Raw genomic sequence first — 25,933 nt, 5'->3', positions numbered from 1 at the left:
TGTAGGATTTTTAGTTTCAGGTAGTATTGTTGTTAAGATTTTTGTGTGAAATGGAGATGACTTTAGTAAAAGGTAAAAAGAAATGTTTGTGGAGGAAAAAGAAAAAAACGCGGCAACGAAACCGGAAGAGGAGGAGATTGGCAGAGATAGGAGCAGACAGCTGTGACTCGCATTGAGGCTGCGAGCGGACTTTTTTGATATTGGTCACGAATTAGTTGAGGCTTCCCGGGAAAGGGATTGTCCGTGACATCGTCACATATTGCGATTGCAATTCAACTTGCATCTCGGGTTTTATCACCAAGCGTGAGCTATTGTTGGAGGGAAAGCAAGCGCCTCCATTACAGGCTGATCCGCCATTTTGTCCTCTAAGAGGCCATCCGCTTGGTGCATCGTGTTTGGTCGTTGGGATTCCCATATCGACCTCGTCGTGTTGATTGCCATTGGTTCCCATATCAGCTCAATTCCCATATTGACCTCTCACCTTGTAACTCCTCGTCCACCGCCATGCCAATAACTGCCTGTTCTTGTCGCTCTGCATGACTTCAACCTTCACCCCGCGTTGGGATTTGTGCACGGACTTTGGGGAATGTTACATTCCACTCACGTTTGGCGTATCGTGAGTTTATTGCTTTGAGAGCATTGGGGAATGATGGTACCATCACATGTATTGTTCATTTGATGCAAGTGATATTTTCATTGTACTTTCTTCAAGAGTGTTATTATTGTGTATGTGAGAGTTCTTAATACAAATACTTGTTTTGTTCTACAATTGCATTGGTGTGGTTTTACCAAGATTTATTAGAACACTCAAAATAACAAATCTTTTTGCCGTGTTCCCTCTCGAGACTCTGAGGGGCACCGTAACCGGAGTTTGGGGAGGTAATACGAAACAGTCTCCATTGCAAATCACGGTTTCTATTGGTTTCTACATAAACCAGCAGAGTTTCCATTAGAAACCTACTCAGATTCAGTTTAAAGCAATATAAAGCATTAGATGCAACTTGTCTGAAAACCAATAGAGCAACCAATTGCTTTAATTAAATTTTGTTATAAACAAACACAAAATACACAGTTCCATATAGGATTGAGTTATAGCCATGTTCTTTATGACAGGGTTTCCCTGTGAATACAAGTGGTTTGCCATCCCGAAGTCGGCTAGCTCAGATGGCACAGCACTGGTACAGTTCACCAGAGCGACCTGCGTTCAATTCCCAGGCTGGACATATAATTTTCCCACATATGTTATTTGCTTATTTTCAATCCTGCTCATTTATGTGTTGGTCTCCTACTGGTCCCATTCTCCTACTGGTTTTTTAATGGTATTTTCTACTGATCCAGTATTTCACTTTCCTTATTGAAACCAATATATCCCATTGGTGCAATTTCCTATGGGATTTTGATGGGATTTGTCTTCTTGGTTTTTCTATGGGATTTTTGACCTGCGCAGTGTTACTGCCATAACTTAGAATCATGTCAGTATGAGTTGGGAAGTCACATAGCTGTCACAGATTAACGATTCACACTGATGGTGTGCAAAGTGATCATTACCATCCTGTATGTATTTTCTTTATTTTTGTTTGGCTTGCCTCCTTCTACAAAATCAGTGTGTAAATTCTTGAAAACGTTGGCCTTACTTAATGCGCCACCTCGCGGTCTGACTTTCAAATTATGGTGAAATAAATAGATTTCATGCCTGACTCGCACTTCTTATGACTCATCGTTTGACCCTTGAAGCCCTCCCACTATCATAAAGGCTCAGGCCAGGAGTGTGACAGAAATATCGACAAGAGTTTGCTGGGTATGACATCAGTTTATTTTTCCTAAACATTACATTTTCTGCGAATCAACTCAGTTATATTTTTACATTTCGTGTAACAAAATAACCTTAACCATCTGATTTAACACAGTTTGTCACAGAGCCATGCTTGCTAAAGTCTGTACCACTCAATGATACGAGCAGGGTACCCGTATCAGACGGGTTCGTGGATGTCTCACCTCAAATAAGCAATTTTTTGGAGTATGTATTGGTATGAACGGGAATTCAACGTAAAGTGAAGATGTGGACTGTGACACGTGGTACATTTTTACCATATAGCTATTGGCAGTGCCCTCAGAAGAACTATCGTAAGTGATTTTAGATGTTGTGCATAGCATAACGCTAGTGGAATCCAAATAAACAATAGCTGCCATGGAAACAGCAATTTTATAATTTGGAAAATTGGACCTATCAATTGTTTTACATGATAGAATGTTGTGCGTAACAAATTTGGTTGATACATATTCTAATTGCTGCGTAATAGGTGTTTTACATGTTTTGGATGGCATTGACCTTGACCTTTGACTAATTTTGACCAGATGTTATGCACATGTACTACCCATACGTACAAATAAGCAGTGCAAAGTTTCAATTCGATATCTTGAAAAATTGCTGAGGTTTGGCAATAATAAAATCCAAAAATATCACATTTGATTATAATGGGGAAGAATTGTTGTCATGGACAACATTTTCTTTTTGCCACATGGGACTTTTTCAATGGCCACGTGGGACTTTCTTTCTGCCACATAGGACTTTTTCAATGGCGATGTGGGATTTTTTCTTTGCCACATGGAACTTTTCTATGGGCACGTGGGACTTTTATATGATACCTGGGACTTTTATATGAGACCTGGGACTTTTATATGCCACATGGGACTTTTATATGATACTTGGGACTTTTATATGCCACATCGGACTTTTATATGATACCTAGGACTTTTATATGCCACATAGGACTTTTTCAATGGCGATGTGGGATTTTTTCTTTGCCACATGGAACTTTTCTATGGGCACGTGGGACTTTTATATGACACATGGGACTTTTATATGATACCTGGGACTTTTATGTGCCACATGGGACTTTTTCAATGGCGATGTGGGATTTTTTCTTTGCCACATGGAACTTTTCTATTGGCACGTGGGACTTTTATATGATACCTGGGACTTTTATATGCCACATGGGACTTTTTCAATGGCTACGTGGGACTTTTTCAATGGCCACATGGAACTTTTCTATGGGCACGTGGGACTTTTATATGATACCTGGGACTTTTATATGAGACCTGGGACTTTTATATGCCACATGGGACTTTTATATGATACTTGGGACTTTTATATGCCACATCGGACTTTTATATGATACCTAGGACTTTTATATGCCACATGGGAATTTTTCAATGGCGATGTAGGATTTTCTCTTTGCCACATGGAACTTTTCTATGGGCACGTGGGACTTTTATATGACACATGGGACTTTTATATGATACCTGGGACTTTTTCAATGGCGATGTGGGATTTTTTCTTTGCCACATGGAACTTTTCTATGGGCACGTGGGACTTTTATATGACACATGGGACTTTTATATGATACCTAGGACTTTTATATGCCACATGGGACTTTTTCAATAGCTACGTGGGACTTTTTCAATGGCCACATGGGACTTTTTCAATGGCTACGTGGGACTTTTTCAATGGCCACGTGGGACTTTTTCAATGGTCACATGGGACTTTTCCAATGGTCACGTGGGACTTTCTCTCTGCCACATGGGACTTTCTCTCTGCCACCTGGGACTTTTTCAATGGCCATATGGGATTTTTTCTATGCCACATGGAACTTTTCTATGGCCACGTGGGACTTTTTCTCTGCCACATGGGACTTTTATATGCCACATGGGACTTTTATATGCCACATGGGACTTTTATATGCCACATGGGACTTTTATATGCCACATGGGACTTTTATATGCCACATGGGACTTTTATATGCCACATGGGACTTTTATATGCCACATGGGACTTTTATATGGCCACGTGGCACTTTTATATGCCACACGGGACTTTTATGTGCCACATGGGACTTTTATATGGCCAAGTGGGACTTTTATATGCCACATGGGACTTTTATATGTCCACGTGTGACTTTTATATGCCAAATGGGACTTTTTCAATGGCCACATGGGACTTTTTCTATGTTACATGGGACTTTTTCTATGCCACATGGGACTTTCTCTCTGCCACATGGGACGTTTTTTATGCCACCTGGGACTTTTTCTATGCTACCTGGGACTTTCTCTCTGCTACATGGGACATTTTATATGCCACATGGGATACGACTATTTTCACTTCCGTTATGCAAATTAACTACTTCCGTCTATTCGCGTGACGTCACATGTGCACAACTCAATTGATGGATGCTTTGGTCTGCACTTCATCACAAGTTATTCTAGCATTCTAGATGCCGATGTGCCAAGATTTTAACTGTTCTACTCGTCGAGAAATTTGCCCACAGAACTCAGAAGTCATTTTTATGCATTCCCTGACCCACGAGAAGATCGTCGTGTGTCGGGCTCGAGCACCTTCGGTGTTGATTTGAAGCCAGGCCCATGTGAGCCACCTCAGAGATAGTCCTGAAGTAGTTATCCTCATCCCAATCTGTAAGTAAACGCACAATAACGAACGTTCACTGGTTTGATAATATCTCGATACAATCGTGATTTTGAGTTTCCACCCAAACAGCATCCCTTTTATCCATCCTAAGGTGAGTGGGAAGTTTCATATAAATCTCTCATTACAATATTGTAATTTGGATTTTTCGATTTGGAAATGTTTTATATCCGCCCTTTCTCGCCGGCAGATTCGTCTGTATTGGTTATCACGTCAGATCGGAGTCTTTATTAGTTTGCATCACGAGTGTTTTTAACACTTTATTTTGTTATATTAATGCGAAAGTATTAATTTGTGATTGGAATGATGCTTTGTGGAATGGAAATATAGAGATTTAGTTTAAAGCAGATTGAATAAATGACGTGAGTGTTTCCACCCGTGACATTCGCGGATTCGGCATTTGTAGTTTTGTCATTCAGCATATTTTATAAACAATTCTGAAATTATATCTTGAGAAACAAAATATTTTGTAATGCGAAATCAACAAGAAATGTGTATGTGCTATTTTGACAAGTCAATTCACTCTAAGTGCACACTTTTGAGTTGTGCACCTGTGACGTCACGCGAACAGAACGATTATCCGGCTTATTATTCTCACCCAATTTATTTTGTGCTAATGGGTCAGGGATAATAATCTTCTTAAACATATATCTCCAAAAAATTTCATAATTGTGTGTGTCCCTTTAAGGCTGGGGTGGGGAACCTCCGGCCTCCCGGCCGTATACGGCCCGCGAGACCGTTTGATCTGGCCCGCGAGGCAATTCATCTATCTATAATTCCAGTAATCTCTCCTTTTCAAGGTTTTAAATTAATCGGACAAAGGGTAACCAAGTTATGGCCAAAAACGATTCAACCAATCAGAGAGGAGCGAGCTTTCACGTGTTGTAACAGTCAACGAATGCCGAACGTGGCGAGCAGACGCTGCCTCGGACGGCACATTTGAGAACTTATTCATTTATTTGACGTTGGCAAAATATGTTGGCGCTAACAGAATAATTGCCATCAAATTAAAACTAATTTGCGATTAATCGTAACTGCGATATGCGACCTTCCGGACAGTCAAGTGATCGCGTGATCTCATGTCATCATTTCATTCAGTATATGCAAACATGGCGACTAACAAGAAAAGAAAGGTACATGCGTAATGTCGCGCTTTCCAAGAGAAATGGGCAAACGATTATTTCTTTGTGGAAGTAAAAGGCAAGCCAGTCTGCCTAGTTTGTCGGGAAGCGCTCTCGGTGATGAAAAAGGCCAACCTCGAGCGTCATTACAGCTCGAAACATGCTAAACTGGACGAGTTGAAAGGACAAATGCGCTTGGATAAAGTTAACGTTCTTCGGCGGAGTTTTGGTGCTCAACAAGCAGTCTTCATAAGACCACAATCTGACCGAGACATTAGCATGGCCCTCAAAGGATGTTCTAAAAATCGAAATGGCCCTTGACAGGAAAAAGGTTCCCCACCCCTGCTTTAAGGGGTCATTCACAAATCCTGAGGATATTTTCCTTGCAGATGCATCACAAGTTTGTCATGTGAAGAACCAACAAACTGACACAGAATAATCCATCAGGAGCAATTTCATAGCTGGCTTCCTCTTTCGAAAAACTCGTCTAATTTGTCATGGATTATTATAAAAGTGCCACAGAGTCATTGCAAGATCAAAGGCGATTATTATAACCGACATAATTCTTCACACATGATGACAATTATTGCTGCCAGTGGAAAAGCCATAGACAGCATAGTACCCAGAAAGTACCCACAAATGGTCGCAAAAAGAAGGACGTGCTGTTTTTGAAAATATTCTTCAATATCCACTCCCTCTAGCAACGAGAAGGTTTGTTTTCAGAATTGGCATCGTTTCCTACCCATAATACCCACTTCCTCCGGCAGTTGTCAGTGGTTAAATCACTTGCATTGTTGCACGTGTGCAGATGAAAACCGCAAGTCGTCTCCCCATACTCATGGTGGGGTAGGGGAGGTGGGTGGAGCATTGGGAGATTTATTTAATACCATGGCATGACATTGGGTACCCCCCAATAATCACGAGCATAAAATAAAACATAGGGGCAATACCCCTGGCGCACACCTGGTGGAATAAAGCAGTATACCATACTGACTAAAGGTGTTTTAAACCAATTTCAATGGTTTCTAGAAGAACACAGGGCAGCATGTAGGATCATACTAACATAATCATAAGACTTTAAACAAACAGACCAAAAAAATACATATTTTGGGGGGAACCCCCCCCCCCCCCGCCCACCCCCATCCCGTATACATCCTCAGACCCCAAAAAAAATTAATGCCGTGAACAAACTTTGGTACAACATCGGTGATTAAGATTGTGGTCAAGATTCATCAGAATTGCATGTGTATATTCTGAGAAAAAAAAGCAAATACTTATTTTGGGGGGAATCACTCCCCCCTACCCCCCACCCCCGTACACCCGCTCAGGGCCCGATTTTTAGCTCACCTGGAACGAAGTTATGTGATATGTACGAAGTTATGTACAGGGGAACTTATGTGATGACGCGTCGTCCGTCCGTAAACACTTGCACCTTCTTCTCCGAAACGGATGAAGGGATTGTGACCAAACTTGGCACAAGTGATATTTGTTGTGTTGTGACTAAAGTTTGTTCACGGAATTTAAAAAAAATCGAAGTCTAGGGGGCTTTACGGGAGGGTCAAAGTGGGTCCAGGTTTAACCCCCCAAAATAGGTATTTGCTTTCTTCTCTGAAACTACACATAACTTACTATTCAGATTAAACTGCTATATATCTGTTTTAGCCATATCACTCAATGGTGAAGAATAACTTTAAAGATTCTCTGATCCGGACTCAGATTCAAATCTTCACCAAAATCGAATCGAATCGTCCTTGTCACACACCCAACCTGTCCACTAAACGTCCTCCGAATCTGTCTTTAACTTTTTGAGATATCGTCCTATTTATCCTTTTTTGCTCCATCTCTCAATGGTGAATAATCACTTAAAAAATTATCGGATCCAGATCCGGATCTTCACCAAAATCTAATAATTTCGTCATTGTCACATGCACTACATTGCCAAATTTCGTCCAAATACGTCCACAACCTTTTGAGATATCCTTTTCACAAACAGACAGACAAACAAACAAGAAATATGTCGTGCATAGCACGATACTTGCAGAGTCCATAAAATAAGTAGTTGACCTTTGGCCGAAGTTGACCTTTTGAGCTTTTCTCAAAAATAATTAGTGGTTGAATTCAGTGACATGATATACAAATACTCTACAAATTTCAAGTCAATTGGATGAAAATTGAGTATTTTAGGAATTCCACCCAAGTTGTTGACCTTTGGCCTATATTGACCTCAAAAATAATAGGTGGTTAGATTCATTAACCTGATTTGAAAATCTTCTTCAAATTTCAAGTGTATGAAAATTGAGGATTTTATAAATTTGTCAAAGTTGGTGACTTTTGGCCTATGTTGGCCTTTTGACCTCAACATCAATAGGCTTCTTCCTTATGACCAACTCTACCATTTGGAGAAATTTCGTGAATATCGGTTTAAAATTGTGACCTGTAGCCAATTGACAGACAAACAGGAAGAATACCGCACACGGCTAAGCAATATACTTGAAAAATCTTCGATTTCTGTTAAGTAAGAACCAGACAGGTGTAAAAACATAACCTCCAATTAGGGTTAGGTGGTGGTGGTGGAGGTAATAGTTATTACTTATTTTTTACCACCTATTACTAATATTACTAATTATTTATTATTATTATTACTAATTACTTATTATTAACACCTCATTATTACTTATTATTACCTTATTATTACTTAATTACTTATTAATATATTATTAATAATAATTTATTATTATTATTACTAATTATTACTTATTATTACCACCTATTATTATTACTTATTACAATCTATATAATAATAGCGTAAGGACTCGACTTTGTTATCCCTTTTACGCCGCACCCAGTGACCCGATGCCCACGGCACTAATGGATTTACGATCTACGAACCGTGCTCTTTGTTTATCACGTACAGCCATACTCGAAAAATCTGAATTAGCCGACGTTGGGGCCCAAAAGCATCCGATTAACTACCGATACGACGCCATCTTACGACGCCATCGTATTGGCGTCTGCTGGGCGAAGGCGAAGCAAGCCGTCCGCTGATTGGACAGGCGAAGGCGAAAGCAAGCCGTCCACTGAGTGGACAATCCAGAGCATGCATTTGTGCCGGTGTCGGTGATCGTTGTTCATATATGCACTCTTCATTCTCATCTTTCTTCCTAACTCTTACTCGGACAAGCAAATCCCCTATGCCATCCATAATGGTACACTCTATCCATACACCACATCCTCCCTTCCGTGGATGTTCCACGGGTTTCGGCTAGTTATTACTAATTATTACTTATTATTAGCAATAATTATTACCACCTTCAGTGGTGAAGGTAATAATTATTCCTCCTAGTCCATGAGCTCTTCGTGGGCCAAGACTAGTAGCTTCTGTTGAGGAACCTTATCAGAATCTTTTGAAATAGTCCAAATTAATGACATACACAGGAGCACCGTTATCCAATAACCGAGTGATCTCTTCCACAAAAACTAGGAGGTTTGACAGGCAAGAGCATCCCCTCATTAACCCATGTTTTGAGTTCTTTAACAGCTGAAAGTCAGTCAAATGTTTCATGATACAATCTCTGATTGTCCACTCAATTACTTTGCATGCTCTCGAGGTTAAACTCAATGGCCTGTAATTATTTGGTTCACTCGTCTTCCTTTCCCATTTGTATAGCAGAATAACATTCACTCTTCGGCACTCTCCAGGTACTTCACCACCAGTCATGGATTTGTGAATATCATGCTCAGGTGTTTGGCAATCTCACTTACAATTAATTTTGGTACTCTGGGATACATACTGTCAAGGCCTGGTGCTTTCTCTTGTCTTATCCGTAACATCTTCTGCAGAACTTGATATTGAAGCCATTTGAGCATTAAACCAGAGGCAATGCATTTGGCCATCGATCATTGTGGTATCACCTGTGGAAATGAGAAGCTTGATGCTTCTTTCTTCTTTGTGCACCATCAGTCCTTACACCCTGTGAAATGACGTCACTGTCTCCATTACACATGTTGAGCACAAAATATATTTCCTTTTCATCTCAAATGTGATATCTCGAATATTTGTCAGAATACAGGGCCAAAATTTTTTTCATTGATATTTACAGACATTCATACTTAATCACTTGTGCCTCTATCATTCTTCCTGCTTTCATTGAAAATGAATGAACCACTCAACAAAGAGTGAATAAAAAAATATAATCATACGATATGTAACTATAGCGAATATATAATTTGAGAAGTGTCTGTTTGTTTGTTTATTTTGACTTCGATGTATTCCTAAACCGCTGGACGGAACATTGTACTCGGGGTGTGTCCAAAAAGGTTTTCGGCTGTATCAACTTTCATTGCCCCCCTTGGTTTGGGCAGGGGTGGTGGGAAGGTTGGGCATATCGATCACATATTTTAAGTTACAAACTCTAAACTCGGGGTACCTTTGTGTGAGGGGTGGGAGAGGGAGGGGGAGGGGGGGAGGGGGTTGCATACATTTTCTATTTGAATGTGTACCGTGTAGCGCCACCTAGTGGTGGTTGCAGAGGTTATTACATTTTCCTGTTTTACCTGGCCAATGCTGCACTCTTCGCACAGGTAAATTTATGAAATATATATATATATATATATATATATATATATATATATATATATATATATATATATATATATGTATATATATATATATGTATATATATATATGTATATATATGTATGTATATATATATATGTATATATATGTATGTATATATATATATGTATATATATATATGTATATATATATATATATATATATATATATATGTATATATATATATATATATATATATGTATATATATATATATATATATATATATATATGTATATATATATATATATATATATATATATATATATCAGTCACTATGCGACCTTCATATCATCAGTGGAGAACCGCCAGCAAGGTGTCCCATACAGCTGCTGCTGCACCTTACTGGGAGCGATAAGCACCGCCTGCCACGCGGTGACGTTATCTCTGGTATCCACTCATCATATGGAGTCGACCCAAGGTAACTCCCAACCGCAACCAGGTCGACTCCATATGATGAGTGGATACCAGAGATAACGTCACCGCGTGGCAGGCGGTGCTTATCGCTCCCAGTAAGGTGCAGCAGCAGCTGTATGGGACACCTTGCTGGCGGTTCTCCCCTGATGATATGAAGGTCGCATAGTGACTGATATAAAAACCGAAAGGGTCACAGAGTTACAAGTGTATGGAAAGCCTCACTGCATTGCCCTGATGAAGCCCCAACAAGGGCAAAACCAGGTCGGTAACTGTGAGTTTTGCATGCACTTGTGACAGTATCTGTATTTATAATCCGTAATGACGCACTGCTAGATGGTTCCTCTGGAACTTTGCAGGCAAGGCGGACGTGCATGGCGATGACGTCATGTTGTCCGCTCATTAGGTTGGAGAACCAGATTACAGATACCATTATATATATATATATATATATATATATATATATACGTATATATATATATATATATATATATATATATATATATATTGTTGCGGATCTCAGACGTCGGCTCTCCCCTTATCAAGGGGGCGTTAATCCCCTTGTCCTTTTATCTGGCCGACGCGATCCGAAGTTATCACGTTCCTTCCGGTCGGTGGTATATAGGGTTATTGGTCGAATTGTAGTCCTATTACCTAAGTACTACCACCGACCATGAAGCAAGGGAATAACTCCCACCCGAATCACGGATATTGATGGAATATTGCCGAGCGGATAGCAATCTGCGATCCGAGCTGTTACCTAGGACTAACCCGATTATGACGGTTGGGATCGTGCCACGCTTACCCAATTGAGAAAAGACTGGGTCGATCGGATTAAGAGGAACCCAGAAAGGACAAGGCAATTTATTCACAATTTGTACAATTAATGAGAAGAGGAAGGAAAAGGAAGAATGTACAAGAAAGAGGAAGGAAAAGTACACAGGGCAGTCTTAACCACAGTCTTAACTTATTCACTTGGAGTTGGGCCCGCTCGCTCTCAGATTCGGTCTCAGACTTCAGACTCATGCGGGAGGGGGGGGGGGGGGGTGTAGATGGTAGGGTAGAAGGTCCGGCGATGGCGTTCAGGCTCCAGTCCGGCTGCGGTCCTTGACCCGTGCCAGGCGATGATGGTGGAAACCCGGCAGGCAGCTCTCCGCGTAGCGTAGGCGCGAGCAGACAATTATCGTGACGGGGAGAGGTTGGTATACTGGCAGTTATACATAACGCTTTTCGCACATGTCCTCCCAAAGCAGCCGCCTCAATCAAAAGCTCATAACGCGAGTTCTTTAGCGCGCTCTCCAACGAGTCCTTCATGAATGTCAACTTCCCCCAGCGAGTCCTTCTCATAAGTCCTCAATAAGCCAACCTTCCAACAAGTCCTCTTTTATTCGAGCTCGCTCAGGCAGTCCTCTCTGCACAGTCCTTCTCTTGGTCAAGCGCATATACTCTCGAGTCCTTTCAAAGGGCTTTGCGTGCGCGCTTTTTATTACCCAAGCCAGCGAACGCTCTGGAAGCCCAAACCACGCCCGGTCAGGCGACCTCACCTCAGCCCTGGTTGGCTGGTGTTGGCTTACCGGCTCCGCCCTGATGGCTGGTTGACGTGGCCACACCTCCATCCTGTTGCTCCGCCCCATTTTCCCGGGCTTCACCTCGTGGCTTTTGGCTGGGTTGAGCGAGCCCAAGGGCAGCGAAGGCTGCTGGCAAAGGAGCGTACCAAATTGGGAGGGGCCATGGGGTACAGACTGGAGAGCGCTTAATGGCATCGTGTGGAGGGAGGCTGCAAAATGGACGAAAGGGGCCTACTCTTATTTGTTTTACGCAACGCAGATGCAACTATTGGGAATGGCCTTATCTAAACACATACTATGAAATAACTGACGTCCTATGGTGACCTACGTGTTGCTTGTGGCCTATCTATGGGGTGCAACCTTTAACCTTTAATGATGTTATATGTGTGGGTTCTCAAAACCGCAACAATATATATATATATATATATATATATATATATATATATATATATATATATATATATATATATACATACACATATATATATATATATTATTTATTACATTATATATATATATATTATATATATTATATTATATTAATATGTTAATTATTTATTATATTATATCATATTATTAGATTAATATTATATTATATTATGTTATTATATTATATTTCGATAAATTTATTATATATATATATTATTTATTGCATATATAGTATTAAATTTATTAATTTTTTACAGCACTCTTCGCAAAGGTAAATTTATTTTTGCATCCAGAATGACAAATTGGTCCATCAGCGAAGCGACGGGTAGGCTCCACTAGTAAAACTATGGAAGTGTTGGCATTGTTGCCAGATGTAAATTAATTATCGGAACTCCACTCCCCTCCTCACTCCCCTCAATGTTTCACAGGTACTATAACCACACCCACGTGCACCAGCGCTGTGTTCACTCACTCTCACTCGTACACTCACACGTGCACACACTTTTTAGGGAGAGCAGAGAGTGCACAATAATTAAAACACAAACATTAACCCATTCATCAAGGTGTGCGCCATCCCTCGGATGGACGTTAAACTGGGCGTCCCATCTGCCAGCATGGGTTGGTGGACATTAAAGATTCCACAGTGTCCTTCGTGAAGGCAAATCCCTCCCCCTGTCTACTACTGGGAGACCGATGCCAAACCACCCAGCATGACTCTGGCTTCGAAACTGATTCGGCAGAACCAACGCTCTGTAATATATACACTGTATATATTATATTTATATGTATATATTTATATGTATATATATATATATATATATTGTTACGGAAACGGAGTACGGCGCTCCCCTTAGCGGGGGGGTGGGGGGGGGGGTTAATCCCCCTTCTATTTTCACTGGCCGTCTCTGATCCTGAAGCTACCCCGCTCCCTTGTGGGGTGTGATTGCCCAAATAGTGGGGCAGATATGTAACAAAAATTGCACGAGATGTTCACATCCGGCAGAAAGTTTGAAATTTTGCATACAGGGGTATTTTGACATGCTGAGTTCAAAAATTGGCGGATCCAAGAGGTCTGACCAATGGACAGGCCGCCATCTTGAATTCCAATATGGCTGCCAAGACGAAATGTTGAAAATCCCTATCTTGGGTTCTAAATGACCTGTGGTGCTCAAATTTTGTACACAAGGGTATGTTGACATGCTGAGTTCAATAAGGCAATAATTTGAAATGTCTGACAAATGGTATGGCCGCCATTTTGAATTCCAATATGGCCGCCAAGACGAAATGTTGAAAATCCCGGGTTCTTTGCAAAAGCAATACCAATTCAATGGATCCCTAGTTGACAAATCATATAACAAGTCAAAGAGCTCATTTCAAAGTATATTTCGTACCAGTTGGCAGCCGTAACATGCTGCAAGCTTTTTTCCATCCGTTTTACTTCTCCTACTGCTCATCTCGGAAGCATTGTCCAGAGCAGAAACATAGTTCTGTGCATGGTAGAGTAGCAGCAGAACATTTGCAATTTCCAGCACACCGTTTTTTACACTTGCACTTGATCAGCTCTCGGCACCCTTTTGACGCCTCTGGCATTACTGTCCAAAATGGATGCCAGACATCATCTGCATTTTTAGCCCATCCCCAATCTGCAGGTGAAGGCAGCTCTGGGTTAGCAATTTGGGACTGTCCCCAGATGTGACCGGCCTGAAAGACTGCCCTCTTCACATGTTGACGCAGTGCCTCTTTTGTCGGTGGAATATTTTCCGATTGCCGATTTCCCTGAGCAAACAGCTGCTTGCGTGCTTCGTTCACTTTCTTCAGAGGGGAAGTTCTACTGTACAGAACAACGAAGAACCTCTCTATGTTGTCCATGTCATCATCTGTTACTTCCGCTGGTGCATGTGAGAGATGATTGAAGACCTCCCCCAAGTTTGGCATGGAATTCCATATGCTCCACACAGTCTTTTTGCCAATCCCACATATGGCAGAAACAGTATCGCATCCGGAAACAGTATGCAGGAATAGAAGCCCCCATGAGCGTTCAGGGCCAATGTGAGTCGCAATAGTGTGAGCAGCAATGTGCCTGAAATAGTTTCCATGTCCAAATGCCAACCACATTGCACAACCGTCCATAATGCTTGCCATTGCGATAGCCAACACAACCACATCCGTGTCTGTTGCATGAATGACGATACTTCTGTACCCCTGCTGATATGCATGCCAAGCATGTAGCATCATTCGTGAATCAGCCTCTTCATGCGTACATGGTTGAATTTGAGAAACATCAGAAGGGGGCTTTGATTTAACCTCTTCTTCTAAGGTTGTAAGAAGTGTTTTTCCCTCTGGAATAGGCATCGTTTGCAGGGAATCAGCAAGGAAACTGAATAATGTCTTTTTGTTGGAATCTACACGAAGGAAGCTGCTCCAGTTTCGTGGCACGGATGTCTGTTCAGTCACATGGAGTGGTATGCCAGTGCCACGACCAAGCCTGGTGCCTTCTTTGAGACTGTCCGTTCTGTAGGTGTCCCACACCACATCAACACGCATCACAGTCCCCTCATTTAACTTTCGGGCAATGTACGGAAGGACCTGTTTCTGTGCATAGTCACCAAATGTCCTGATCACACTGTTGCACTTCTTAGGCTCCAAATGATGGACTAAGGCAGCCCCATCGAAAATACGAACTTCTCCTTTGGGCGCATCACGAGGACGTTGTGCTAAAGCTTCCAAACAGGGCAAAAGATCAGCCTTGCCGGTTGGTGGCCGCATTGTATTGATACCTTCAGCCAATGCAGGTGGCCACCCATGACACTCATATTCATAAAATGTGTTAAGATCACCATCTCTAGTTTGGCAAGAAATGTACATTCGTGAGAAGAGCTCCACATTACTTTTCATACGTGTAATCTTCGCCTCAGACTTTCCAGGTGTTTTCTTGGGCTTCGATTTCAACAGTGGCAGATTGTTCTTTGAAATGCTATCATAGAAATTGTCAGAAGGATCCTTGATTCGCTGCCCCACAAATCCGTCAAATTGTGTTTTGCCAGTGTCCTCCATGGATCGCACTGCGGCTATCACTTCATCAGGCATGATGACCTTTGTGTCAAGCACATACAAGTCATTACTGTCTTCCGCAAACGGGTTTCCAAGTTTTTCAAAGGAACTGATTGCATTATTGAGATCTGATGCAAAGGATTTCTGGACACTAGGCAATTGTTTGTGGTGGCGGACATCAGTTTGCCTCTGTCTTTGAAACTGGTCCTCAAACTCATTCAGGATTCTGGCTATTTCTGCACCAGCTACCATCCACCGGCGAAGAGCCCCTTCATTCTCAGTAATTCCAATGACTCCACCATCACCTTTCACATAAGCGTTCTGCTGTTCGTGTATCTGATCGTGTGCCATAGCAGAGAACTTGTGTGATGACTTCTGAGTGACAAAGTTCCCCTTGACAAATTCACGATGGATATCCATGGAATCGTTTGAAAGTTCCTGAAGGTCTGCTACATGCACTGTCAACCATCTGGCGTAATGGTAATGGTCCATGGCAAACATCCACGGAATGATCGCCGTGAGAGTCTCCACATAGAGCGTGTAGTTGGCTTCCCGTTGTGATCTTATGAATGCCAAGAGAAGACACTCCAACTGCAGGACTTTATTCCAGTAGCAAAACTGGGGGTACTTTGTAGCCATCTTCTTGCTCCAAAGATCAAATGATTGTAAATCTTCAGTTTCACATGTTTTCCGGTAGTCATCGTATGCCTTTCGCTGCAGAGCGTACAACGCCGCTACTGTGACTTGGTGTGCCCATTGTGACCTCGATATTTGCGAACCTTTGTGAAGACTATCTGCTCTTCCCTCTGTTGTTACACCAGCACTGGTCATTACACTTGCCCAGCCACTCCCCTCCAGGAAGCTGCCGATCGCTTTCAACAAGGCCATCTCTACATGAAGGCCTCCCATCATCACAACAATCTTGTCTTCACCATATATACCTGGCCAAGTCCATTGACTTCTTTGCAATTGCATAGAGTGGTTGATCAACGGTCAGAACTGGAACTTGTCCGGGGTTTACTAGTTCTGTCGCCTGCTTGATTAAATTCATTCCATGCTTCACCATTGCCAATGTGTGAGCACTCTCGCGGAACAGAGGTAGCAGTCCTGTAATTGCAGGAGGCCGAGGAACTTCAACCTGCAGATTTGCCATGTATGCTGACCAGGAGATATTATCTTCACTCTCAAGACCTTCCTTCTCCTGCAGACTTTGTACAAACGAAAGCCACTGACTTTCTTTGTCCTGTATTCCGGAGGACACACTTGGAGTGGATGGACCTTTTGGTTTTCTTGGAATGGGATTATTAGTTGGAAATGTTTCAGGAGGCACATCACTGTAAGATGCAGGAAGGGCGGCTATGGTTTTGGAGCGCTGTTTGTTCTCATTCTCAGTGACATTCTCATGATTTCGAATGCTGCCACTTTTGTCATGTGAAACATGTTGTGTCTAGCCAGTGATAACGCGGTTCCATGAAATGAACTTTGTGCTGATGCTGATGATGGGTTGTGATCTATGTTGTCTAGGTTGCCTGTTGTGAATATTCCACTTCGCAATTTTGTTGGACACACAACGCCGTCATGTTTGTATATTTCTATGACTCTGTTGGCCTCATCTGTGGATACCTCCAGTATGCGATCATAGGAAACACACAAACCATGTTGAAAAAGAACGTCAACGAGATCCCGTTTCCTTGTTTTGCTATGAATGAGAAGACCCAGGTAAAGTGGCAGTGATGTTTCACGTTTCAAATTGTGACGTACTGCTGTAGTTTCCAACCTTCCTCGTTTCATAGTGTTGAATGTTACAAGTTGAGTTAAGGATTGCACAGAGACGCCTCCCTTGTTGTTTGCGTTTTGTTTTTGTATGTTTGTACCAGCAAGAATCATTTCCATCAACGCTGCCAATGATGGTGGTGAGTTGTTATATGATTCGTTAACTAGGGATCCATTGAATTGGTATTGCTTTTGCAAAATATCTTTGCGCACAATCTGGGCAGCTCTCATGAGAATGACCGCGTCGTTGTCAGAGTTTTGTCTACAAGCATGCAATAAAGCTTCACCAATGTCCTCTTTGAATGACAGTGCCACTTCATGGTTGCTCTTATGTGCCTCAAGTTGCGGAAGGTGTCTGAGAAGCTTGTCCTTAAGGTGAGTTGAATTAATCCTCTTTGAGATATCACCTCCCAGTTGTGCCAGACGTTCTGTATAAAGCTTTATGAGATCGGCTAACTTGAAAGTGTAACTGTCATCTGTACACTTCATTTCTTCCAAATAGGCTATCAATTCGGCCAAAGCTACTGATTCTGGTGGCATATTTTCACTTGAACTGGCTTCCTCATTCTTTCTTACAAATGATCTGTATCGAGTGTGGAGAACAGTCATGCACTTCTTGTGATAAACAGCATCTGATGCCGTCATATCACCTACAGACAATCTAGCCAGGAGTTTTGTATCCCTCAATTCTGTTGCCATCAATCGAACATTGGAATCTACATTTTTTGTTGCCGCTCTGTGGACTATTTCTTCATTACTGATAATGCTATCACAAAAGAAACATGTGCTAGCAGTACTCTGTTCAACGGATGGAGATTTGAAACTTGTTCTGAGTCTTTTCTTAACAGGCGAGTAAGTTTCTTCACCAAGTTTAAGGTCTGAACTTTGCTTTCTTTCCCTTGATTCAGCCCTGGCCACACGAGAGCTGCTGCACTGCACATAAAAGTTTTTGTGCCATTTGGCAGCATGCGCAGCTAGGGTTTCTGCAATACCGCAACCATCATCTAGTCGGGAAATGTTTATCCCGCAAGGCAAGGCACCTAAATCATTCAATGCCTTGAGATTTTGAGCAAGATTCTCGTAGACGTCTAGACACGACTGATTGCTGCCCTTACGTGCATCTCTTAGTGGTTCATTTTCAGAATTTTTCTGGCAAAGAGCGCAAATGTTCCAGTCTGTTGGCATTGGAATTGTTGACGATGTTTTCTTTGATTTCGACATTGGATTTGAAAGAGAAAAAACATAAAAAAAATAAATTATTGGAATGTCATGTGAATGTTCAGTTCCGGCAGAAAGTGTTAAATTTCACATACAGGGGTATTTTGGGGCGCTGAATTTCCCAAATTTCTACTGCCTTCGACAATATTACAAACCCATCAGTAGATTTGAGATGCAACAATTTTCCAGTTATCATAATAATGCTCAAATGATTTAACATTATGACATTACCGTACACTGTGCTATTAAAGCAATGAAAACATCGATGTTTGTCTTGGCGGCCATATTGGAATTAAAAATGGCGGCCATACCGTTTGTCAGACATTTCAAATTATTGCATTATTGAACTCAGCATGTCAACATACCCTTGTGTACCAAATTTCAGCGCCACAGGTCATTTAGAACCCAAGATAGGGAATTTCAACATTTCGTCTTGGCGGCCATATTGGAATTCAAGATGGCGGCCGGTCCATTGGTTAGATCTCTTGGATCCGCCAATTTTTGAAATCAGCGCCCCAAAATACCCCTGTATGCGAAATTTCACACTTTCTGCCGGAAATGAACATCTTTTTCACATATCTGCCCCACTAAAAGCGATTGGTCAAGGGACTCCCGTACGCCTCCGGCAATCCCTCCATGAGGCAGGTGGGCAACTCCGCTTGAGACCGCAGACGAGATGGTATTTGCTGAGCGGTTTTTAGCAGCCCGCGGTCCGAGCCATTTAACAGTCACTAACCCGATTCCGAGCGTTGGCCAAATCGTGCCACAGGTGTTCAATGATGGAAATCACAATGACGATCGGACGAGCATGAAGAAGAAGATGAAGGTAGGAGGAACAGGAATTTATTACTAATTATGTACAAATCAAAGAAACCAAGGGAGAAGGAAAGAAACGAAAATAATTACAGAAGGAGAAGAAGACACAGTGCAATTCTAGCTTATCTATACAGGCTTAACTTATACCCCAGACAGAACAAACAGACAGACGACAGTCAGACTTACACGGGGATGATGACAGGAATGGCAGGAGGTTCGTTTATCTGGCGAGGTTCCGTTCCGACCCACGACTCTCTCTCTCTCTCTCTGTCGGTAACACTGGGATTCTCCTCTCCAGTACCTCGAACCCAGCTCCAGCCTCGAACCCAGCTCAGCAGCATGCACCCCGCTCTCGTACCAGTTCAGCAGCACGTACCAGCTTCTCGTACCAGCCCAGGAGCATGTATATCTCTCACTTCGCGATTGTCGCACGCATATATCAAGCGGAGTCGTGACACGCCCTTGGCCTTTTGGGTACCACCCCCATGCTCTGTTTTGTGGCCTTATATGGCAATGCCACGGTCTTGTTACCTTATTTGGGTATGGAACTGAACAGCCCCGCCCCCTGTGGCGAGCCACGGTCTTGTAGCCTTACTTGGGCATGGAGCTGAACAGCCCCGCCCCCATGGCGCGCCATGGGCTTGTCTCTTCTCGGCGACCCTGCCCTTCTTGTCCAAACAGAGCACGGAGCACATATTCACCATGGCGGCGAACACCGCTTCCAAACCAGGGCCAGTTGAGAGGGTGTGCACCCCACGCTTGTCAAGCGGTTTTGGACAGAGAGGGAAAGTTTGGCTGGGAAATGCAATCCTTGAAGGGGACCTATCTTATTCCATTTGGTGTAATGCAGAGTCAATTAATGGGAACAGAGCCTTAAACTAACATAGAATAAAGAAATAACGATAGAGAGGTTCTATGATTGGCTACGTGCTTGTACATGGACAAGCTAAGGGGACGACCTTTGACCTTTACACAAATGGAGGTATTTACAAAGAATTATTACATTATTTACAATGGGAGTATTTTTACAATAAATTACACACACAGTGCACAGTTTCCCAAATCCGTTACAATATATATATATATAAATATATATATATACACAGACTTGGCATTTAATATGGAATTTTTTTTTTTCTTCTTGACTTGGGTTTACTTTCTTAACTCAGTATATCAATCTGGTGAGTTTCTTTTACACTTTGGTGATCTATTTGTTGAAAGAACCATGTCACTGATTGTCTGTCGCAGCAAGAAGTCAACAACAGGATTATATCACAGGTGGCGTGGCAAAATGTACGGACAGGTGCATTTGATGATTGGCTTCACAGTCGGGTATACAAGGGTTGTTGCGTTCTGTATTAGTGGAAAACAACTGCTGCAAGTCTCCAAAAGCTATTGCCGCTTCCTCTGGAGATGGTCCGTCAACTCGACAATGCTGTTTGTCATGGAGTGGTGGCTTTACAAAATTACGGCATGAAACAGCGTGCTATTGCTCGGCAGTATGGCATCACTCAAGGTCAGGTGTCAAAGATCCTGAAACGAAATGCTCAGAGGGGTGTCCCTACTCCAATACCGAGGCCAGGACGTCCCCGCAGAACCACAAGGAGGGATGATCGCCAGCTGCACCGGTTAGTCCGCAATGGCCGTACCAAGTCAGCTAATCGGCTTAGGGCTGAGTGGCAGCAACTGACAATTGTGCCTGTATCCAGAAGGCTAGTCAACCAACGACTGGTTCAAGCAGGCTATCGTGCCAGGCGTCCCCTGAGAAAGCCACGCCTGACCAGACAACACAGCCAGTGCCGATTGCAGTGGGCCACAGAGCACCGTCAATGGCAGCCAGGAAACTGGATTTCACGTGACCTTCAGTGACTAGTCTAGATTTCTGGTCTATCGTCAAGATGGCCACGTCCGAGTGTGCAGACAAGTGCATGAAGCCTACAACAAAGATTGTATAGTGCCAACAGTCCAAGCTGGAGGTGGTGGGGTGACCGTTTGGGCTGCTTTTCATGCAGGGGGCAAAACTGACCTGTTTGTTCTGAATTGAAACCTGAACCAGTTCAAGTACAGGGCCATTCTGGAAGAAACATTGCTTCCATTTGCTCGTGCAGCCTTTCGAGGAAACTTTGTCTTCCAAGATGACAATGCACGGCCTCATCGTGTTCGCATGATCCAACACTTTCTTGCTGACCGTGGTGTAGAGCATATGGAGTGGCCTGCCATGTCCCCAGATATGAATCCAATAGAGAACTTGTGGGCAGAATTAACGCGTCAAATCGACCACTTGGACCAGCAGCCGACCTCTGTGCGTGAATTGCAGCAGGCTATTGTCACTGCATGGCAAGCGATTCCTGTCCAAACCTTGGCAAATCTCGTGAACAGCATGCCTCAATGTGTACGTGCTCTCCTGAATGCTCGTGGGGGTTACACGAAGTACTGAACTGTAATTTTACTGTCCGTAATCCCAGTCGTAATTTAACTTTTGTTTTTGTAAAAAAAAAATTTGGCTAATGTGCAAAATAAAGAGATACTTCTGGAAAACGTACAGAAGTTTAACACAGTACTGTCCATGAATTGAGTTCGATATCAGTTTACATCACTTTCAAGGATCAATTTATTTGTTTCGAAATTTCAAATGTGGTTTTTGTTTCTTTTAAAGGTCACATTAACAAAATCTGGAATAATTTCAACATAATTCCAATGAACTTTTGGTTCTAAGACATCTTGAAAAGTAAGTTCACCCCCACAAAAAAATATTCCATATTAAATGCCAAGTCTGTATATATATATATATATATATATATATATATACATACATATATATCTATATATATATATATATATATATATATATATATATATATATATATATATATATATATATATATATATTACTCCCTCAAACTTTTGTGAAATCGTACCAAACTTCTGTTATGCACCTTCCCCTCCCGTATGTATGTGCTGAGGGTTCTTTTTTGAATTTTTTCAATATTTTTTCAACCTAAATCTTCAACCTAAATTGCTTATAAAAATGTAATATCACAAACACTACAAATAAATTTGTGCAAAATAATTGTTTGTATTATGATTGGTGTAAATCATGACAACACAGCAACTCAGATACAAACATTATCCTCAGCTAAATTAAGCCCGTTCCTCAGTAACGACGCGTGGTGAGGCGAGCTTAGCGAGCCGAGCCAAGCTAATATATTTATATGTACAGTCATGTGAAAAAGTAAGTACACCCCATGTAAAGTTTTGACTTTTTCAACATATTTCAACATACAGCTATTTGATCTTCATTTCAACAATATTGATCGATAAAGGTGATATAATATAACAAATATCATGAAACATTTACATTTTGTAGTCCATTGTATAATTTAAATAAACATAAATGCCAATTTCGCATGTGGAAAATGTAAGTACACCCCTTGAAATTTAAAAAAATCTTTTTAACATAGGTGGACATATCAATATTTGACCTTCATGTAACCAGTATCTATGGATACTGATGATCTAGTTGAACAAAATACAATGAAAAATTGACTTTGCAATAATTTATTCAACAAAAAATTAAAAGAGATGCCATTTCCTTCTGTGGAAATAGTAAGTACACCCTTGGCTCTAATAGGTGGTATTGCCCCCTTTGGCAGAAACAACCTCAAGTAGGCGTTTCTTGTAACTGTCTATCAGTCTCTGACATCGACTGGGAGAAATTTTCGCCCACTCCTCCATGCAGAATTCTTTCAGCTGTGCGATGTTTGAGGGGTTTCTTGCATGCACAGCTCGTTTCAAATCCCTCCACAACATCTCGATGGGATTTAGATCCGGGCTTTGACTGGGCCATTCCAGAACCCTCCATTTCTTTCTTTTCAGCAATTCCTTGGTGGATTTACTGGTATGTTTAGGGTCATTGTCATGTTGCAAGGTCCACCCTTGGTTGAGCTTCAACTTACTGACAGATGGCATCACATTATCCTCAAGCACCCTCTGGTACAATGAAGAATTCATAGTGGATTCTATGATGGTGAGTTGCCCAGCCCCTGATGCAGCAAAGCTGCCCCAAACCATAATATTTCCACCACCATGCTTTACAGTTGGTACCAGGTTCTTGTGGTCAAATGCTGTCTTTGGTTTTCGCCAAACATGTCTTCTGGTACTGTGGCCAAATAGTTCTACCTTTGACTCATCTGTCCAGAGCACATTGTTCCAGAAGTGCTGGTCTTTGCCTAGGTGTTCATTGGCAAACTTTAGTCTTGCCCTGATGTTCTTTCTGGACAGCAAAGGTTTCCTCCTGGCACACCTCCCATGTAGATCAAATTTGTGCAGCCTCTTTCTAATGGTCGACTCGTGCACTTTGACATCAACAGTGGCAAGAGTTACCTGTAGGTCCCATGATGACATTCTGGGGTTCTTAGAGACTTCTTTCAGCATCTTGCGGTCTGCTCTCGGGCTGATCTTGCTGGAGCGGCCTGGCCTGAACAAGTTGGCAGTTGTTTGGAATCCTCTCCACTTGTAGATGATCTTCCAGACAGTCGAATGATTGATTTCAAATTGTTTGGAGATCTTTTTAAATCCCTTCCCAGACTCGTAGGCATCTATAACCTTCTTTCTGAAGGCCTCAGAGAGCTCTTTTGATCTAGGCATGGTGACGCCGCACACTTCAACAACAAAGAGCAAACCAAACTAAATGTCTGAGGTTTAAATAAGACAGGTTCCTCCAAGATCCTCTCTAACGATGTTCTATTCATTTGCACCTGAGCTGGTGCACCTGATTCTAATTTTAGGTATTTGAAGTGGTGATAAATGTAGGGGTGTACTTACTTTTTCCACATGCGAAATTTGCATTTATGTTTATTAAAATGATACAATGGATTACAAAATGTAAATGTTTCATGATATTTGTTATATTATATCACCTTTATCTATCAATATTGTTGAAATGAAGATCAAATTGCTGTATGTTGAAATATGTTGAAAAAGTCAAAACTTTACATGGGGTGTACTTACTTTTTCACGTGACTGTATATATATATATATATATATATATATGGTGCATGCATAGGATATCCAGGAGTGTAATATCTGTGAAGTTGTTTACATCTAAATGTTTATGTGTCATCTAATTTAACTTTTGCCTCGGGCTCGAAACTCCAATGATAAGTCCTCCAAAGGCTTGTAGAAATTATGTGTGCGAATCTCTATTCACGTGTGGTCGGTCGTACGGTGGTTAGATACTTCCTGGCAGTCCTACATCTCCGTTATACTCGACGAACATGGCGAAACGGGAGTAAAGGTGGATGTTCCACTGAGATGCAGCCAATCCAAGGTCGGTAAACCCGTCTTGAAATGTTGATTTTCTGGAGACGAAAATACCAATCCTTCGTGGTGACCAGAGCGGTGGTGAAAACAAAATAAATATTCCACTTTAAAAAAGCGATCTAAAATGGAGAAAAAAAGAATAACCCCAGGAAGTAGAAAAAGCCCGTTAGGTTGGGTGAACAGTGAGCAGGTGATGAAGTAGAACTCTGCTGATAGTCCCAAGGGAAACCAAAGAACAGTGAAGTAAAGTATTTATCCACTCCATGTCATCGCACCCTTTTAGCTCAAAACTCCTCGAGAGTCCAAACTCCAAGTAAAAACCTCTTCTTCTTCACCATCGTGCATCCTCCGTATAGTTGACTGGTTGTTCCTGGTTTTAAACCACGCCCGCTAGGAGCGCGTCAGTATGTGAGGACGAGCTTGGTGAATTGATTCTGTCTGCACCATCTGTTCATGTAGAAAGTGATGCATTTACAACAACAAGTCACTGCAGGCTCCCAAAGATGGGTTAGTGATGTTTACAGCACATACAATACTGTATTGTAAAACAAAAACTACCCCTTACATTTATGATACCTTCATTTATAGAGCTGATGATCACCTAGGTGCTGCTATTTCTTTCAGCTATAAATATCATTCAGAACATCGATCTGGAACGTGTTCCGTTAGCAAGCTGCTCGTTTACCGCTCTAACCAAAACACTTAAAGTCACAGAGCTCCCCCAAGCTCAGTGGCTGTTAAGTGTTTGTCTCGTCAGTTTGTCCTTGTGTGTGTGTGTGTGTGTGTGTGTATGTGTGTGTTTGTGTGTGTGTGTGTGTGTGTGTGATTGTATGTGTGTGTGGGTGTATTTGTGTGTGTGTGTGTGTGTGTGTGTGTGTGTGTGGGTGTATGTGTGTGGGTGTATGTGTATGTGTGTGGGTGTATGTGTGTGGGTGTATGTGGGTGTATGTGTGTGGGTGTATTTGTGTTTGTGTATGTGTGTGGGTGTATGTGTGTGGGTGTATGTTTATGTGTGTGTGTGTGTGTGTGTGTGTGTGTGTGTGTGTGTGTGTGTGTGTGTGTGTGTGTGTGTGTGTGTGTCAACTCCATTACGAGCTTTACCCCAAGTATTAAAAATAAAAATCCTAA

The 25,933-nt window shown here is 41.9% G+C and overlaps 1 long non-coding RNA gene across 4 annotated transcripts; it reads right to left on the bottom strand.

Moving 5' to 3' along the window:
- Positions 1 to 1,790: 1,790 nt before the first annotated feature.
- LOC137413897 (uncharacterized) lies at positions 1,791 to 25,109 on the bottom strand. Of its 4 annotated transcripts, none has more exons than XR_010981783.2 (5): positions 24,950 to 25,109; positions 24,693 to 24,843; positions 9,393 to 9,572; positions 2,570 to 4,468; positions 1,791 to 2,525 (listed from the first exon to the last, which is right to left on the bottom strand). It is a non-coding gene; the product is annotated as an uncharacterized LOC137413897 (long non-coding RNA). The 4 variants fall into 4 exon arrangements; XR_013622043.1 differs by having other exon boundaries at positions 9,514 to 9,572; positions 24,950 to 25,091; XR_013622044.1 differs by having other exon boundaries at positions 24,709 to 24,843; positions 24,950 to 25,057.
- Positions 25,110 to 25,933: the final 824 nt, after the last annotated feature.

This window comes from Myxine glutinosa, chromosome 1, assembly GCF_964187855.1.
Source record: "Myxine glutinosa chromosome 1, kmMyxGlut1.1, whole genome shotgun sequence".
Taxonomy (NCBI): Eukaryota; Metazoa; Chordata; class Myxini; order Myxiniformes; family Myxinidae; genus Myxine; species Myxine glutinosa.
The sequence above is the reverse complement of the archived record's forward strand: the minus strand, read 5'-3'. Positions and strand labels throughout refer to the sequence as shown.